Source organism: Mus caroli, chromosome 8 (genome assembly GCF_900094665.2).
Source record: "Mus caroli chromosome 8, CAROLI_EIJ_v1.1, whole genome shotgun sequence".
Classification (NCBI taxonomy): Eukaryota; Metazoa; Chordata; class Mammalia; order Rodentia; family Muridae; genus Mus; species Mus caroli.
Window position 1 is genome coordinate 39,280,761 of NC_034577.1, and position 5,051 is coordinate 39,285,811.

General features: G+C 43.5%; 1 protein-coding gene across 1 annotated transcript in view; it reads left to right on the top strand.

Annotated features, from left to right (window-relative positions):
• Positions 1-5,051, top strand: part of Sorbs2 (sorbin and SH3 domain containing 2) — a 200,440-nt gene that overhangs the window by 30,106 nt on the left and 165,283 nt on the right. The window contains exon 2 of the mRNA XM_029480975.1: positions 1,462-1,600. The gene's annotated coding sequence lies outside the window, so the exon portion shown is untranslated. The remainder of the gene's footprint in view (positions 1-1,461; positions 1,601-5,051) is intronic.

Genomic DNA, 5,051 nt, shown 5'->3' on the forward strand with positions numbered 1-5,051 from the left:
TTAGCTCCTTGGGTACTTTCTCTAGCTTCTCCATTGGGAGCCCTGTGATACATCCAATAGCTGACTGTGAACATCCACTCCTGTGTTTGCTAGGCCCCGTGCCTTTCCTTCCTAATGGCTGTACTGGTTAGTTTTTTGAAACAAGCTAGGGGCATCTGGGAAGAGGAACCCTTAATTGAGAGATTGCCTGTGGGTAAGCCTTTAGAGCATTTTCTCAATCAGAGATTAATGCGGGCTGGTCCAGCCTACTGTGGGTACTGCCGCTCTTGGACAGGTGGTCCTGGACAGCAGGCTGAGCTACCCAGTAAGCACTTTCCCTCCTAGGTCTTTGCTTCAGTTCCTGGCTTCAGATTCGTGCCTTGAGTTTCTGAACTGTCTTCTCTCAATGAAGGACTGTGATCCTTAAGATGAAATCAACCCGTTCCTCCCTAGGTTGCTCTTGGTCATGGTGTTTTATCACAGCAATAGGAAGCAAGATAAGACAGTGATATAGCCAGTGCCTAATGAAATAATGTTGCCTACATAGTCCTTTCCTTCAGTCTTGGTAAAAAGAGACTTTGATTCTGTTTTCACTTATTCTTGCAGCCTGAGTACAATAATTCCATAATAGCCAAAGCACAGTTTATCTGTTCAGTTTTGCGCTCCTAGTGAGCTGAGAGATGCTTGCCCCATAAATGCTGAAGGAGGGAACGTACAAATACAACTTCTAGATTGTGGTTATTCATTCTGAAAACCAAATAAAAGTCCGAAGTTTGTCTGTCATGGTTGGTGACCTGGTGTGAATGAATCTTTTTCCACTGGGCTTTTGGAGGCAGAAGCCTCTCTGCTTCTTGTCACTGAATAGTCCCCCAGTCTCAGCCAGCAGATAAGAAATGTCATCAGCTTAACCCAGTAGCTTTCAAAAATAGCATAGTTAAAGTGGACATGTAGGTGTGTTCTAGAAAGAAACCATTTGCCTGTGGTCTTAAGGAGAGGCCGTAGCTGATGTTGCTACCTGAGATCTAAAATGTTGCACCAAGTCGGTTGTGAGCTGGCAAGGAGATAATCAGAAGTCTCCCTTGTCAATAGACCTGAGAATCTTACTTTCTACTGATGGGATAAACCCTTTTGAAAACATCACGGTTGGAACAAGGTACAGTGTTCCTTTAAGATCCTCTGTGTGTGTGTGTGTGTGTGGTGTGTGTGTGTGTGGTGTTTTCAATAGCGCTGGCAGTTTTCCTCAAAATTTCAATGAATATTTGCACAATGAACCAAGTTGTTGTGGGTTTCCTGGTTTGTGTTGGTCCCCCCCCCCCCCGAGTGGGGGTGGTTAAACGGGCAAGGCATTTTCATCCCTTTGCAGACAAGTCCAGCTGCTGGCAATGCTGAAAATAGCTCAAATGAGCACCACCCAGCAGCTGAGATTCTTTGCCTCTCTCATTGCGCTCTCTCCTGACCCCCATCTCCTTTTCCTCCCTGCAGACGCTTGGATTGGACTTAATCTTAAACCTCTGGAGGTCAAGACCTTTTAAAAAGGGCTAAATAAACACTCTCTACATGTAAAAGGCGAGCAACTCCTACTTCCTCTGTTGGAGCAACCGAGAAGTTCAGCCTCTTCTAGGTAAGGTTTTTATTCGGGGAATTACTTGCTTTCTTGTGTGGTTGTTGACTAGTGTCTCTAAAATCACTTTTTAGTAAACATCAGCGGAGGCCTAGGGATTTCCAGGTAAACGCTGAGTGTGTCGGGATGTGGCGGTAGCATCAGGCATTTCGTCAGGGTGGTTGTAAACTTTGCCTAAAGCCCTCTGTCCCTGTGTCGGTGGCTGCATGCATACAGACCTGACAGAGGCTGAGCACTGTCTCAGAGTTTTCATTAGGCGTGACTGCCACAGAGCTGAGAAGACCTGTAGACACCGTCATTCCGCTGTTTAGACTACTTTTTATGTTAACTTTCTAAAGGCATGCTTTAAAGCCAACAGAACGAAGCCCACCAGGGCAAAGACAGCGCATTAGTGATTGGTCTTGATGGACAGCGAGGCGGCTGCAGAAGAGTGTGTTCCCACTAACTCTTGTTTTATTCACTGCTGGTGTGGAATGAGACGCTGTTTAGGGGATTTCATTATTCTGATCACTATTGGGTTTTTATATGTCTAGTGCACTTTTGGGGTGACTGGACTGAGAATCCCTTACCGGAGCTGAATCTTATCTAAGCTACTCTTGTGTGAGGTAGATTTTCTGACAGGTTTTTCTCTACTGCAATAGTAAACTTTTTTATGGATAGTTTTCTGGCTCGCCTCCTTCCTACCTCCTTCTGCTTTGCACTTGACATTTTGCAAAGTACTTTGATCTGTGGACTTTAGCCTCAAACATACCATTTACTTTGGTTGTGAGTATTTACTATGTTCAGTAAAAAGGACTTTTTTTTTCCTTAATGCTTTGATAGCAATTCCTTCGGATAATTTACTGGCTTGGGTTCTCCTGCCGTTATGCTTTAGACTTTATTTCTAAAGGAACCTTTAATTTAAAGAGTTTTTTTTTTTTTCTGGCAAAGCTCTTTTACCGTGCTGACTTCCTAACATAGCTGTTCTGAGCCTTCCTGATGCTGCGACCCTTGAACACAGTAGCCCCAAGTTGTGGTGACCTTCCCCATCAGAAAATTATTTTCTTCACTACTTTTAACTGTAATTTTGCTACTGTTATGAATCATAATGAAAACATCTGACATTTCCAATAGTCTTAGGTGACCTCTGTGAAAGAGTGGTGTCCCCCACCACCCGCTGACATACACACAAAGGGATCACAACCCACAGGTAGAGAGCTACTGATCCCACAACTCAAGATGTCTAAAAGCAAGTAGGAAAGACAGTTCACAGACCCAGTCCCGTCAACCCCCACTTAAGTGTCCTGCTTCCCCAAATTACCACCTGACTTGAGGCTTAATTGTTGCTTTTTTATGAGTACTGAAACCCTTAGCATTCCAAGATGCTTTCTACCAAGAGAGTTCTGGTTAAAATGAACAAACAAAACAAACACAAACAAACAAACACCCCAAGTATTTCAATGCCATAGTGATCTTTTGAGTAACAAACCCAGTAAGACAAAAGAAAAGGACAGAAGAAAACCAAAAGTTAAATTTAAAAAAAAAAACTTAAGTGGCCAGAAGTTTTAGTGAAACTTTTTTTTGATGAATGGGATAAGGAATGTAAGAGAAAAACAAAATAAGAAGTTCCTAAAACAGACAAACGTTAACATGTTTTCTAATCATTAATCAGCCTCGATATTATCTTCACGTTCAAAACCTCATACATAATGCATGTGTTTGCTTCCTCCTCAATCTACTCCAAGAACTGAATATCGTTCCTCTTCTGCTGGAGGCTAGGAGCCTGATCCAGTCAGGAAGGCTGTGAGGTCTCAGGCTCTGGCTCCTTGGAGCTGACAGTCTGCTCCGTGAACCTTGTAAAGGAAGGAAGCCAGTGGCCACCAGACAGGACTTGAAGGAGGCAGAGGGAGGGGGAACATTTCGGGAATGTTCCTCCCCAAGTAGGAGCGAATGGAGTTCTCCCTTCGAGAATGCAGATTATTGTAGGGAAAGCTGGGGACAGGTCAGCAGCATTGCCTTGTTCCTTCACCTCTTGGAATCTACATCATTAATTTCTGGGAACAGTCAAACTTCAAGTTCCCCTGTTCAGGGCTTCATGGCTTCCAAGGATCTCTGAGGGATCAGGAATTGCCTCTGTTAGCACTGGGAAGGTTTGGTGAGCATGCCAGGTGCATGTTCGTGCCTAGAGCTGCTATTAGTATAGATGCAAAATCAAAGACACCGGAAGGCGTAAGTTTTCGAGACAGCAGACTGCAATCTCATCCCGACGAGCCATCGGATGTCTTGTTTCTCCCTCCTTCTTCATGCCTCTGTGTTTTAACTTTCCTTTGAAACATTGGACTGTTTGAACGTGAAACTCAAGGAGGAACCTAGCCGAGGCCGCTAGGTTTCACATAGGCTCCACATGAATGAAGCATTCTACCCAGCTTCGCTCGAAACCTGGCCCATGTTTGCCAAAAGTTCTGTGCGTGTCAGCAAGCCTGGATTGGAAACCTAATCCCAAACCAGGTGACTTCTGGACTTTAGAGGCTTTGTTGTATAAGTACAGAAGCTGTCAAACAAGGGCATTTCTTATTTCCACAACCTCTACTGCAATTTCATGTGTATACACATTTCTTTCTATTTATTCCATGATGTTTTGAGAATAAGTGGAAGTCTAATATGGATTTCTGTAGATGCAGTATTTAAGCATTGGCAAATAGTAGTCTGCATTTTAAATTCCAGCAAGGTCTGAACAGAGTGGCGTGAACATGCTGGCATAATTCAGCCAAAGGAAGGAAGTCCCAAGGGAGCTATGGAATGTCTTTCTTTGCTTAAATATACCTCTGTGCTTGTGAAGAACAAACAGTAACATTTTGTCCAGGTCTGTCCTCTTGACAGTGTGCCTTTGTTCACTCTCCAAAGGTGGTGTCAAATATATTGGTGGAAAAATAATAAACTTCCCCAGACTCCCCCCTCCCGCAGTTGCTCAATTGATGTACTCATAGGGGCCATTGTAAGCATTGAAACGTTTGCTCCTCTTCCTTGTAATGTAAACTGAGAGTGAAGGAGTAGTCGGGGAAGTCAGCTTCTCTCAGAAAGGCTTGCAGACCCAGAGCTGCTGTGTACGTGAACAGTTTAATGAGACCTGGTCGTTAAAGGGTGAGCCTGAGTGTGTGTGCGTATCCCTGTGTGATTGTGGGTGTGTGCAGGGATGCTGGAGGGAGGAGAGGGGATGAGTAGTTTTGCAATGCTTTCTTCAGAAAATCTGTGACCTCAGAAACAAAACTGAACAAGGTCAGGGTCTAAAAAGCCTTCCTTGGTTGATCAAAATACTCTTGGTATTAATTGCTCTCATTTAAAGCATCAAATATTAGGATTCCAGACATAGTAAATAATCTCCAATGAACAGAGGACCATCTTGGAGGGTACGTACTTGTAGAACTTCTTTTTTTTTTAATTTTTAATATTTTTATTACATATTTTCCTCAGT